General features: G+C 40.6%; 1 long non-coding RNA gene across 3 annotated transcripts in view; it reads right to left on the reverse strand.

The window, feature by feature from the left end:
* Positions 1-204: 204 nt before the first annotated feature.
* Positions 205-14,274, reverse strand: part of LOC137752629 (uncharacterized) — a 30,899-nt gene continuing 16,829 nt past the window's right edge. The window contains exons 3-5 of one of the 3 annotated variants that reach the window (XR_011071242.1): positions 11,059-12,019; positions 10,780-10,840; positions 205-644 (exon numbers count right to left, since the gene is read on the reverse strand). This is a non-coding gene — a long non-coding RNA (uncharacterized lncRNA). Of the gene's footprint in view, positions 645-10,779; positions 10,858-11,058; positions 12,020-14,274 lie in introns of all 3 variants that reach the window. The other 2 variants (XR_011071241.1, XR_011071243.1) reach the window with 2 other exon arrangements.

Raw genomic sequence — 14,274 nt, forward strand, 5'->3', positions numbered from 1 at the left:
TTATGATTCTGGATGAACAATAAGGAAGCTAGTTTATTGTTTGTTTGTTTTTTAAGTTTATGACAAGAGTTGATAACAAATGGAATAGGAACATAAAATAGGTTCATAAAGAATGAGGTACGTTTCAGAAAAAGTTAGCCATTGCTCTACCCTAAATCAATGTGGACTTAAATGGCTAACTGCAGATAATTTAAACATGTTGAATGAAAAGAAATAAAGGCTCCTATTATTTTATGTAGTGGTAAGGTGAATGATTATCTGATCCATCATAAACCAAACTATGAGACCTTAGCAGATGCAACACACACACACACACACACACACACACACACACACACACAGGCCATTCTAGATGCAAATAAGCTTAAAAAAGTTGACTACACTAAATTTAACTGGGTTTTCAAATGTGAGACCCTCAGAACTTCAAATATGTTTATGTGCATATTAAGAAGGGATTAGAGTATATAGCAGTTCTCCCAAACTTCTTTGACCACGGACGTTTTCATCCTGTTAACATCTGTCAGTAGAATGTTTTGAGAAAGAGCAGTTGGAGAAATGCTGAATTGTCTTCAGCACTCACAACCCTGGACGTTCCCAACACTCTGGCTTCTCCTTGCCTTCTCCCAAGCCCAAGCAGGCAAATTCTGAATGGAGAAAATCACATGAGGGCAGCTTAGTTCACAGGCAGTTATAATCACCTCCATCAATTTATGATCACTTCAACACTCACCTGCAACCCTTTCCCCCTCTCCATAAGAACTTTCAGGTTTAGAAAGCCTTTCAAGATCTGTCCCTTGCATCCTTCTCTAAGAACTCCCTCTTAGACTCTACTTCCCCCATCTCAAATGTGAAGTTCTACCAATGTACCACATCTGGATCTTAGATCATGCTGCTTCTCCCACCTGGAATACCCTGTTCTGTCCCATCTTCAACTTCTCTGGCTCATTTTTTTGATCCCTCAGTTCTCAACTAAAACATATCCTCTGGAAGTTTTTTCTGGCTTGATCCTTAAGCCTCTGTTGAATGCCACTTTTACATGCTTTCTATTATAGCATTTATCACATTGTAATAAAACTGCCCAATTTATGTGTTCTTCGAGCTCTTTGAGGGCAGAGTCTATCTTATTCACTGTGGTATAACCAATGCCTAGCACAGTTCCTAGCATCTAGTAGGCACACAATAAATATTTGTTTAATAAATGAAAGCTTGATCTCAGCCTCATTTTATGTAAAGGGATCAGTCTTTATGTAATACTTTTTAAAAGGCCAATCAGAGAAACACAGTGACATATTTAAAGATTCAGATAAGAAATAACCAACATTTAAGAGTTTCCTGTCTGAGTGAAATAAGGGAAGTTGAATCTTAAAGCCAACAGCTCTGAAGTGCTGGTCAAGTGGGGTGGCAGGTGGGAGGGTGGATAAAGCAGAGATTCAAAAATTAAGTTGAACTGTATTTCTAATAGTGATACATATTATCATAGCAAGAGAAGCTGCAAATTATGCTGGTTGTCTAAAGCGCTGCATGTGTTCACAGGGTGCCATCTGGAAGCAGCTGGCAAATACTTGCTTAGTGATTGCCCTCCAACTGTTTTTTAGGCAAATCTCCAAGCAGAAAGTTTATGACTTGTTTTTTAATTGCCTCTCCACCCTCATAATGGCAACATTTTGTTTAAGGAATGTCTTGGGGGAATAGAGTCACCTTTGATTCTTTCTTTTCTTTCACTTTCCACAATCCCGTCCATCAGCAAATCCTGTTAGCTTGACTTCCAAAATGTACCCTGAATCAGACCATCTCCACTCACCATCTGCACTGCTACAATGCACTGCTACAATGTTCATCCAAACCAACCTCAAATCTCACCTGAACTGCTGCAAGAACCTCCTAACAGGCCTCTTCTTGCCCTGCCCTCATAGTTCACCTCCCATTTACTAACCAGAATGACCTATCTAAAGGGTAAATTAGATGCCAATTCTCTGCCTAAAGTCCTCCAGTAAATTATAGCCCAGGTGACTGTAAAAAGGAGAATGGATAAATAAGTTGGTAAATTCATATCATGCAATACTATTCAGTAATAATATTGAATAGTTGATACATGCAACATGGCTGCCTCTCAAAAGCATTAGGCTAAGTGAAAGAAGTTCTACATGAAAGAGTTCATACTATATGATTTCTTAATATGTACAGTTGTAGACCAGGAAAAAACTAATATACGGTAGAAAAAAATCATAACAGTGGTTGCCTCTGGGGGCGGGGAGGTGATGGTGACTGACGGGGAAGAGATATGGGGAACTCTGTTGGGTGATAGAAATGTTTCATATCCTGACAGGAGCTTGGGTTGCACAGGTGCATGAATCTATCAAAACTCAATGACTGTACACCTAAGATTTATGTACTTCATTGTATGCAAAATTTACCTCAAAAGAAAAAAAAAACTGCAAACAAATATTGAATTCTAGTTAATGATACACATGCGGGAGAATTTAGAAGTTACTGATGTCTGCAACTTACTTTGCATTGCATCCAAAAATACATCAGAGTGAATGATAGATAAATGGACAGATATGATACAACAATTATAACAAAATGTTAATGGTAGAATCTTAGTAAGGAGAACATGGGTATTCACTGTGAAATTCTTCCAACTTTGCTGTTTAGAATTTTTCATACTAAAATAGATGGGGAAATAAAACCCCTAAGGTGACCACACTTCTGGAATGGCAGCGTGAGAAGCTCATCTCCCCACTGAAACATTTAACTAGTGAAAATTATTTTTTTTTAAACCAACCATTTAAAATCTCTGGATATTGTCCCAAGAGTATACAGAAAATGGAGAAACATTTATTCAAGAAAGTTTAGTAAATCTTGATAAGAACAGTAAGAGTCTATGGTATTTGAGCCACTGTCTGATTCTATCTCCTCCCAGCTTACTGTGACATAAGTTCTACTTCAAGCAGGGAGGTCAAAGAAAATAGGACTCCCTTTCCCTTCAGCTCCTAGTTTAGGACTATGGTTTCACCCAAGGAAGGGCAAGTGGCCAGCATATCATCCCTCTTTCTGGCAGGGGCCTGGACTGGGACTCCCTTCCAAATCCCAGGTCCCACTCATAGGGTGGAAGCTTTACCTAGGCACAGAAAGCTGAGAATATTGGGTCCCAATTGCCCCCACCCCAGCTCACTCATAGATTCCATGCCAGGAGGGCAAGCCCAAAAGACTAGGGGCTGCCATCCACATCCAATGCCCCACTTGTGGAGCAACACAGGTTTATCACTTCAGAAGAAGTGGACCACAGTCCCTTCCCCTGCCCTACTCTAATGCAGTAGTACAGGCATTCTGTTGGAGGGTGGGGGAGAGGGAGGCCATAAGAACAGAGAGCTCAGACACTTCTCTGGTGGCACAGTGGTTAAGAATCCGCCTGCCAATGCAGGGGACATGGGTTCAATCCCTGGTCCAGGAAGATCCCACATGCCACGGAGCAACTAAGCCCGTGCCCCACAACTACTGAGACTGCACTCTAGAGCCCGCGAGCCACAACTACTGAGCCCGCATGCCTAGAGCCCATGCTCCACAACAAGAGAAGCCACTGCAATGAGAAGCCTGCTCACCACAACAAAGAGTAGCCCCTGCTCGCCACAACTAGAGAAAGCCCGTGCGCAGCAACGAAGGCCCAGCGCGGCCAAAAATAAATAAGTAAATTAATTAATTAATTAATTAAAATAAAAAAAAAAAGAACAGAGAGCTCAGTAGCTCTCCCTAAGAGGACATACTTTATTAGGAAGACAATGTGGGGAAGTTCATGCATAAGGGTATTGTCAAAAACAATGGAGAGTTTGGTGGCAAACAGTTAAGAGGAGGCTCTTAGCTCCATTAAACTAGCAGCAACAAACAAAATAGTAGCCCAGCTAGAAGTTTAAGAGAGTAAACCAAGGAAAGAGACAGATAAGAAGGGCCCTTCTGAGCTCAGAGCAAGCCTCAAAGACTGCCCCCACAAAGGGGCCTGACTTTAGCTGGATCACACTGTGGAACAATTTTATGCCCCAGACTTTGCCAAAAACAACAGAGCAGTCAGCTAGCAATTACTGGAGGCTAAAGGCTGTGAGTGTTACAGTAGAATCAGATCACCTAGCAGCTTAACAGGGAGACCAGGGAAAGAGAGCACTGCTAAAACTACAATAATCCCTGGTGGTCAGAAGACTGTGCACATGGTCAAAGCTTCACTCTTTGAGGAGCAACATCAGAGACTACACACTGTGGATAAAATATTGATAGATTTCTGTGAACTAGTCCAGGCAAGTCACTGAAAAAATAAATAAGAAAACAAGCCCCAGGTGAGAGAGGGATCAATATCCAGAGTTGCTACAATATATTATTGTAGCAATGTTCCATTTTCAACAAAAAAATTATGAGACATGCAAAGAAACAGGAAAGCGTGACCCATGACAAGAAGAAAAAAAAAAAATTAGGCAACAGAAACTGCTTTGGTGGGGGCCTAGATGTTGAACTTAACAAAAACTTCAAAGTCCCTATTGTAAATATGTTCAAAGAACTAAAGGACACCATATTTATAAGGAATGAAAGGAAGGTATGTTGACAACATCTCATCCAACAGAGAATATCAGTAAGGGAGTTAGAAAATGTTTAAAAAAAAAACAACAAATAAAAATGAAGACACAAAATACCAAAACTTATAGGATGGAGCTAAAACAGTGTTCAGAGGGAAATTTTTAGCTATAAACGCCAACATTAAAAAAAAAAAAGAAAGAAAGATCTCAAATCAATAAACTAAATTTCCACCTTAAGTAACAGGGGGGGAAAAAGCAAACAAAACCCAGAGCAAGCAGAAAGAAGAAAACAATAAAAATTAGAGTGGAAATTATCGAAATAGAGAACGGGAGGGGAAAAAAATAAAACCTAATTTCATTCTTTGAAAAGATCAACAAAATTGACAAACTTTTAGCTAGACTGACCAAGAAGAGAGAAGACTAAAATCAGAAATGAAAGAGGGGACATTACTACTGACCTTACAGGAAAAAAAAGAATTATAAGAGAATACCATGAAGAAACATATGCCAACGAATTATAACAAACGAAATGGACAAAGTCCTAGGAAGACACAAACTACCAGAATCAACTAAAGAAGAAACAGAAAGTCTGGAAAGGCCTATAACAAGTAAAGAGATTGGATTAGTAATTTAAAACTTCCCCCAAAGAAACTCCCAAGCCCAGATGACTTTACTGGTGAATTTCACGAAACACTTAAAGAATTAATATGAATCCTCTCAAACTCTTCCAAAATATAGGAGAGGAGGAAACACTTCTCAATTCGTTCTATGAAGCCAGTGTTACTCTGATACAAAAACCAGAAAGACATGTTACCAAAAAACCCTACATACCATTATCTCTTATGAATATGGACACAAAAGCCTCAACAAATACTAGTCAACTGAATGCAGTAGTATATAAAGAGAATTATACACCATAACCAAGTGGGAACTATCCTAGGAATGCAAGGTTGATTTTACATTGGAAAATCAATTAATTTAATGCACCACATTAATAGAATAAAGGACAAAAACCATTTCATCATCTCAATAGGTGCAAGAAAAAAAAAAAGCATTTGACGAAAATCCAAAAACGTTTCATGATTAAAAATACTCAGTAACCTAAGAATAGAAGGGAACTTCCTTAAACTGAAACAAAGAACATCTATAAAAAACCCACAGCTAATATCATAATGGTGAAGAAATGAATACTTTCCCCCACAAGACCAGGACCAAGACAAGGATGTCCATTCTCACCCTTTTATTCAATAATATATTGGAGATTCTATCCAGGGCAATTGAGCAAGAAAGAAATGGCATCCAGATTGAAAAGGAAGAAGTAAAATGATCTTTATTTGCAGATAACATTATCTTATATATAGAAGATCCTAAGGAATCCACTAAAAAAATATTAGAACTAATAAAGGAGTTTAGCAAGGTTGCAGGATACAAGATGAATAAACAAACACCAATTCTACTTCTACATACTAGCAAACAATCCAAAAATGAAATTCAAAAAACAATTTAATTTACAATAGCATCAAAAATAAAGTACTTAGTAATAAATTTAACAAAAGAAGTGTAAAACCTGTACATTGAAAAGTATAAAAAACTGTTGAAAGAAATAAAAAGATCTAAATAAATGGAAAAATATCCTATGTTCATAGATCAGAAGACTTAATACTGTTAAAAGGGTAATACTCCCCAAGCTGATCTACAGATTCAATGTAATCCCTATCAAAATCCCAGGTGGCTTTTTTTGCAGAAACTGACAAGCTGATACTAAAATACTGTGGGAAAAAACAAAGTTCTGATTTCAAAATTTACTACAGAGCTACAGAAATTAAGACAATGTAGGGACTTCCCTGCTGGCACAGTGGTTAAGAATCCGCCTGCCAATGCAGGGGACATGGGTTCGAGCCCTGGTCCGGGAAGATCTCACGTGCCACGGAGCAAATAAGCCCGTGCACCACAACTACTGAGCCTGTGCTCTAGAGCCCATGAGCCACAACTACTGCAGCCCGTGTGCCTAGAGCCTGTGCTCCGCAACAAAGAGAAGCCACCGCAGTGAGAAGCACACGCACCGCAATAAAGAGTAGCCCCTGCTCACCGCAACTAGAGAAAGCCCGCGCACAGCATCGAAGACCCAACACAGCCGAAAAATAAATAAATTTATAAAAAAAAAAAAAAAGACAATGTAGTAGTAGTATGAAGACAAATAGATCAATGGAATAGATCAATCAATCTACGCACAAATGGTCAAATGATCTTTGAAAGGGTGCCAAGACGACTCAATGAGGAAAGAATAGTGTTTTTGTTTTTTAATAAATTTATTTATATTTATTTATTTTTGGCTGCGTTGGGTCTTCGATGCTGTGCGTGGGCTTTCTCTAGTTGTGGCGAGCAGGGGCTACTCTTTGTTGTGGTGCGTGTGCTTCTCACTGCGGGGGCTTCTCTTGTTGCAGGGCACGGGCTCTAGGCGGACTTCAGTAGTTGTGGCTTGCGGGCTCTAGAGCGCAGGCTGAGTAGTTGTGGTGCATGGGCTTAGTTGCTCTGCAGCACGTGGGATCTTCCTGGACCAGGGCTCGAACCCACGTCCCCTGCACTGGCAGGCGGATTCTGAATCACTGTGCCACCAGGGAAGTCCCAGGAAAGAATAGTTTTTTCAACAAATGATGCTAGGACAATTTGATATCCATATGTAAAAGAATGCAGTTGGACCTCTACCTCACACCATATACAAAAATTAACTATGATCTATTATCATAGGCCTCTTATGTAAGAGCTAAGACTATAAAACTCTGAGAAGAAAACATAGAAGTAAGTCTTCATGACTCTTGGTTAGGCAGTGGTTTCTAGGGTATGACATTGAAAGCACATGCAACTAAAGAAAAAAGAGATGTCGAACTTAATTAAAATTAAAAACTTTTGTGTTTCAAAGGACACCATCAAGAAACTGAAAAGACAACCTGCAGAATGGGAGAAAATATGTGCAAATCATATATCTGATAAGGAACTTGTATCTGGAATATATGAAGAACTGTTACACTTCAACGATAAAAAGATAAATAACCTAATTTAAAATTTATTTATTTATTTATTTTTGGCTGTGTTGGGTCTTCGTTTCTGTGCGAGGGCTTTCTCTAGTTGCAGCAAGCGGGGGCCACTCTTCATCGCGGTGCGCGGGCCTCTCACTATCGCAGCCTCTCTTGTTGGCGGAGCACAAGCTCCAGACGCGCAGGCTCAGTAGTTGTGGCTCACGGGCTCAGCTGCTCCGCGGCATGTGGGATCTTCCCAGACCAGGGCTCGAACCCGTGTCCCCTGCATTGGCAGGCAGATTCTCAACCACTGTGCCACCAGGGGAGCCCAAATAACCTAATTTAAATATATATATGTGTAACTGAATCACTTTGCTGTACATGTGAAACTAACACAACATTGTAAATCAACTATACTTCAATTTAAATAAATAAAAATTATACAGTGCTGTATGTCAATTATATCTTAATAAAACTGTAAAAAAAAACAGTAAATAAAAAAACACAGGCTTCCCTGGTGGCGCAGTGGTTGAGAGTCTGCCTGCCAATGCAGCGGACACGGGTTCGAGCCCTGGTCTGGGAAGATCCCACATGCCGCGGAGCTACTGGGCCCGTGAGCCACAACTACTGAGCCTGCGCGTCTGGAGCCTGTGCTCCACAACAAGAGAGGCCGCGATAGTGAGAGGCCCGCGCATTGCGATGAAGAGTGGCCCCCGCTCGCCGCAACTAGAGAAAGCCCTCGCACAGAAACGAAGACCCAACACAGCCATTAAAAAAAAAAAAAAAAAAAGTACAAATGCACAATAAAAATTATTTAAAAAAAAAAAAACACAATGAGATACCCACTAAGATTGCTGAAATAAAAAGATAATAAATGTTCGGCAGTTCCTCAAAAGGTTAAACATAGAGTCACCATATAGCAATCTCACTCCTAGTTATGTGCCCAAGAGAAATACAACCATTTACCCACACTTGTATACAAAATCTTGTATGTGAATGTTCATAGCAACATTATTCATAATAGCCAAAAAGTGGAAACAACCCAAATGTTCATCAACTGATGAATGGATAAACACAAGTAGCATATTTATACAGTGTAATACTATTCTGCGTAAAAAGGAATGAAGTACTGATACATGCTACAACATGGATAAACCTTGCAAACATTATGCTAAGTGAAAAAAGTCAGTCACAGAAGACTATATGTTGTATTATTCCATTTACATGAAATGGCCAGAATAGGCATATTCATACAGACAGAAAATATATTAGTAGTTGCCTAGGGCTGGGGGTGAGGGCAGGGTGTGAAGGTAGAAAGTGAATATTAATGGCTATGGGAATTCTTTTGGGGGTGATGAAAATGTTCTAAACTTGATGGTGGTGATGGTTTCACAATTCTGTGAACATATTAAAAACCGTTGAAATTGTACACTTTAAATGGGTGAATCATATATGAATTATGTCTTTTTTCGCCGTGCAGCTTGCGGGATCCTAGTTCCCTGACCAGGGATTGAACCTGGGCCCTTGGCAGTGAAAGTGCGGAGTCCCAACCACTGGACCGCCAGGGAATTCTCTGAATTATGTCTTAATAAAGCTGTTAAAACAAACAAAACAGAAACCTCCAGGGGTTTCCAACCCACGTGGCCCTTCTCTCCTCATTCACTCACCTGCATCCATGTTCTCCACTTTCTACCAAATTTTCTGGACTTTGTATGTGTGGTTCCTGCTTAGAACATTCTACCCCAAATTATCTCAAGCTGACCTTATTATTATTTAGTCTCGATTCAAATGAATCCTCCTCAGAGACATTTTCCCTGACCATCCCAACTAAAGCAGTCTCTCCCCCTTAAAATGGTCTATTTTATATTCTGTCAAGAAACAAAAAATAAAGTAATTCAGATATTCAGCTGATGCGTGTCAGGTAGCGCCTCAAAATTAGCTAACTCCCCGAGCTGAAGCAGAACTGGAGTTTTTATAAGGCAAGAGAAGAAAGGGGTATATGGTTATGGTATTGTCCCAGGCTGCAATTTTCTTTATCTGTAATTGCTGCAAAACACTGCAGTTTAAAAGGGTGGGATATATTGGGGTATTCATGCCTCTTTCTTGTAATTGCTGGTGTAGTGTTATTTTGGTAGCAGTTGAAAGGGTTCTTTTGAGAGCTATCTTTGTAAGCCTTCTCAATCATCTAATGCTAATTAAGTTCATGGGAAGGACTGACAGAAAGGGGAAAAAAAGGAAAGGAAAGGAGAAAGAAAAAAAAAGGAGGTAAAGCCTGAAACAAGGAAAAGCAGGGTCTGTTTCAATTCTTTAGAACATGTCTCAGTATCTGAAATTGTCTTAGTTGTTTGCATGTTTATTTTCTGTCTCCTCTACCACTAGGATGTTTCTGTCTTGTTTGTCCACATAGTAGATGCTTAATATGTGGTGGCTGATTGACCAAATTCCACACCAACATGATAATCTAAGGTGAAAGCATGAGCAAATATTTTGGAACTTTCTAACCACTCCTCTCATTTCTCAGGACTATAATGAACTGTCACCTGGGTGCTTAGAGAATTAAAAATTATTGGGCCACACCTCCACAGACTGGTTCATCTTTGCTTTAATTATACATCTGCCTGCCTACAGAAACAAATATTTTAAAAGGTAAGGAAAAATCTGTGTGACAGTCTGGGCAGTGCTTCCATTGCCTCGAACTCGACCCTAGGATTGTTGATTATATAGGAGGAACTGGAACAAACCTACTGAAATTTTATGCAGGGGTTTCAAGTCTTTAATTCAAGCTTGCTTCTTCCTAGAAGTAGGAGTGGAGTCATTGTGCTTAGTTACTTCTGCAATTGCTAGAGGTTAGGAACAAAGACTCAAAGAATTTAAGTGCTGGAAGGAACCTCAGGCATTACTTAGCTTCTTTCTTTCTTATCAGATGTTTCTTATCGTCTGTATCCAAAATATCAAGATTTTACCCTCTAAGAACACTTCCCTGCTCAAAGCACTTTCTCAGACCAGCACCACTGGCATTACCTAGAAGTCTGTTTGGAAATGCAGAATTTCAGACCCCATTCCAGAGCTATGTAGTCAGAATTTGTAATTTCACATGACCCCCAGGTAACTGGTGTGCAGTCTGAGAAGTGCCGCAGCATTTCTGGACATGCTGAACCAGTGCCTACTATCTCCAACAGCATGCATTTATCATTAGCACTTACCTGCAAGCTGGACCAATGGAACAAGGAAAATTCATAGGTGGAAAGTTTTCCCAAATGTCCCCTGCAGAATTCAAAGACCTGTGTATTAGGGAAAGAAAAGAAGAGGCTCAAAGGATAAAGCTCAAAAGTAATTACAAAGCTTACTGGTAAAATGGTGATAATTTTTTTGAACTGGGTGATGAATACATTGAGAGTCATTAAACTACTCTCTCTACTTTTGTGTATATTTGAAAGTTTCATAATAAAAATTTTTTTAAATTATATTTTATTCACACTTACCTTTTTTTTTTTTCGGCCACGCCATGTGGCATGAGGGATCTTAGTTCCCCGACCAGGGATCGAACCCTTGCCCTCTGCATTGAGAGTGCAGAGTCTTAACCAATGGACCACCAGGGAAGTCCCCTGAAAGTTTCATAATAAAATATTTTTTTAAAAAGTAGTCTCAAGTTTGGGACTTCCCTGGTGGCACAGTGGGTAAGACTCTGCACTCCCAATGCAGGGGGCCCAGGTTTGATTCCTGGTCAGGGAACTAGGTCCCACATGCATGCCACAACTAAGAGTTCGCATGCCACAACTAAGGAGCCCACATGTTGTAACTAAGACCCAGCGCAACCAAATAAATAAAATTAATTTTTAAAAAAAGTAGTCTCAAATTAGTGATAACTACCAGTCCCACCAAGAGGCACTTGTGGTGAGAAAGTGTAGTCAAGAATGTTGTGTATCTTGGGACTTCCCTGGCAGTCCAGTGGTTAAGCCTTCACCTTCCAATGCAGGGGGTGTGGGTTTGATCCCTGGTCAGGGAGCTAAGATCCCACATGCCTCAGAGCCAAGAAACTAAAACCTAAAACAGAAGCATTATTTTTCTTTAAGAATTTATTTATTTATTTATTTATTATTTATTTATTTGGCTGTGTTGGGTCTTCGTTGCTGCACGAGGGTTTTCTCTAATTGTGGCAAGCAGGGGTTACTCTTCATTGCAGTACGTGGGCTTCTCACTGTGGTGGCTTCTCTTGCTGCAGACGACGGGCTCTAGGCGCGCAGGCTCCAGTAGTTGTGGCTCATGGGCTCAGTAGTTGTGGCTCGTGGGCTCTAGAGCACAGGCTCAGTAGTTGTGGCGCATGGGCTTAGTTGCTCTGCAGCATGTGGGATCTTCCCAGGACCAGGGCTCAAACCCATGTCCCCTGCGTTGGTAGGCGGATTCTTAATCACTGAGCCACCAGGGAAGCCCCTAGAAGCATTACTGTAACAAATTCAATAAAGACTTTAAAAATGGTCCACATCAAAAAATCTTAAAAAAAAAAAAAAAAAAAAAAAAGAATGTCGTGCATCTGCCCCAAAGTGAAGGCTGAAGGGGAATGGGGAAGAACTAAGGTTTATGGACCAGACCCCTTGGGTACATTCCTTCATTTAATCCCCCATCACAGCTCTGTTAGGTAACACCACCTTAACCAAGTGATTGAATTTAGCATCACCAATCCTGGGACAAATTGATACTGTATGCCCCCGGTTGAGTGTATGGGGAAGTACACATCCTCGTTGATGTGGTCCTCTCACCAAAAATGTCTCACCTGAATCTAAAAAGGAGGCAGCAAACGCTGAACAGAGGACATTCTACCAGACAATGGGCCTGGACTCTTCAAAAGTGTTAATATCATGACAGACAAAAGATTTAAAAAGTAAGGTGAAGTGCTTTAAATTAAAGGAGACTAAAGACGTATGACATCTAAACGCAATGGGTGAACTTTGATTGGATCCTAGATTCAAAAAAGAAACACTAAAAAAAGTCATTGTGGGGACTTCCCTGGCGGTCCAGCGGTTAAGACTCCGTGCTTCCAATGCAGGGGGCACAGGTTCGATCCCTGGTCAAGGAACTAAGATCCGGCATGCATGCAGTGTGGGCAAAAAAAAAAAAAGAATCATCTAATACACTGTCCATTTTCCAAGTTTCTAATTGTCCCCACAATGACGTTTTTTAAAAATAAATAAATTTATTTATTTATTTATTTATTTTGGCTGCAATGGGTCTTTGTTGTGGCGGCGTGTGGGCTCTTCGTTGCAGTGCGTGGGCTTCTCTGGTTGTGGCGAGCGGGCTTAGTTGTGGCATGTGGGATCTTAGTTCCCAGACCAGGGATTGAACCCGGGCCCCTGCACTGGGAGCACGGAGTCTTAACCACTGGACCACCACGGAAGTCCCCAAGATGATTCTTTAAAATATATATATATTAAAATGTACTGGGTGTGACTAAAACAACAACAACAACCTTATGAGGTAAGTGGTAACCCTCTTTTAAAGACTGGGAAACTTAAGTTCAGAGAGATAAAGGGACTTGCTCAAGAATCCGCAGCTGGTAAATGGCAGCGCCAAAACAGGCCCAGATCTCCCTGACTCCACAGCACAAGCTCCTGGCTGGTGGATGCTTCTTCCTCTGCAGCACCCCCAGGAAGCAAGAGATAGGGCTGTGTCTCCAAGGAGATGGTAAGGGTTGTAAAGAGGCACCGTGCATTGTTATGCCACGAGCAGTCATTCATTTATTCAAAATTTAATTTCTGTGTGACAATGATAAGCAAAAACAGGCAGTCCCTAGACTCAGGTTGCTTACAGCCTAGTGGAGGAGACAGATGCTGATCAAATGTTGGAAACACTCAAAGGAATATATATATATATATAACAAAAGGAGATCAGAGCAATGAAGAAAAGGAAGCTGACCAAAGCAGAGGGTCAGCAGAAGACTTCTATGAGTTGTGCTTTAAAGACTGAATAGAAGTTAATGATACAGACAGAAGGAAAAGTGTGAGCAAAAGGCCTATGGCAGGAGGGAGCATGACCTTGCAGTAGGAAAGCCCCAAGAGCCGGCAGCTGTGTGGTGCAAGGTAAGAATGGAGGAAAGTAGGCAGGGTCTGACCATGTAGGACCTTAAAGGCCATGCTAGGAATTCTGTTCAATTTTAAAAGCAATGGAAAGTTATTAAAGGGTTTAAGCAAGTGACAACATAAGATTTCAAGTTAAAAAAAAAAAAAAAAAAGAAACACTTTGGCTGCAACGTACCAGTTAAAAGAGATTGTGGTAACCTGTGGTTACTTGTATTAGAATGAGCACTGGAGATGGAAGGGGCCACATCCAGAGGATATCTGGGCAGACCGGATATGGGGAAATGCAGGAAAAGGAGGTACTGAAGATGTCTTAGGTTTGTAGCTTGTGCAGTTGGATGGAGACGCCATTCTCTGCGAGAAGGAACACTGGAAGAAGGCCAGATATGGGAAGATGTAACGTGAGTGATATCTTGGAAATGAAGAATTGGTGGTGCTTTTGAGACCTCCAAGTGGAGATGCAAGAAGGCAGCTGGATGTGCAACTCTGAAGTTCAGAAGACAAGTCTAGACTAGAGATGTACATTTGGGAGTCATCAACTTATGGCTACTGAAGCATGGATAAGGTGGCCTCAGAAAGGGAGGATTTAGTCAGTGGGAACCTCTGATTCTTAAAGGGAAGGCTTTG

The sequence above is a fragment of the Eschrichtius robustus genome, chromosome 19, assembly GCF_028021215.1.
Source record: "Eschrichtius robustus isolate mEscRob2 chromosome 19, mEscRob2.pri, whole genome shotgun sequence".
Taxonomy (NCBI): domain Eukaryota; kingdom Metazoa; phylum Chordata; class Mammalia; order Artiodactyla; family Eschrichtiidae; genus Eschrichtius; species Eschrichtius robustus.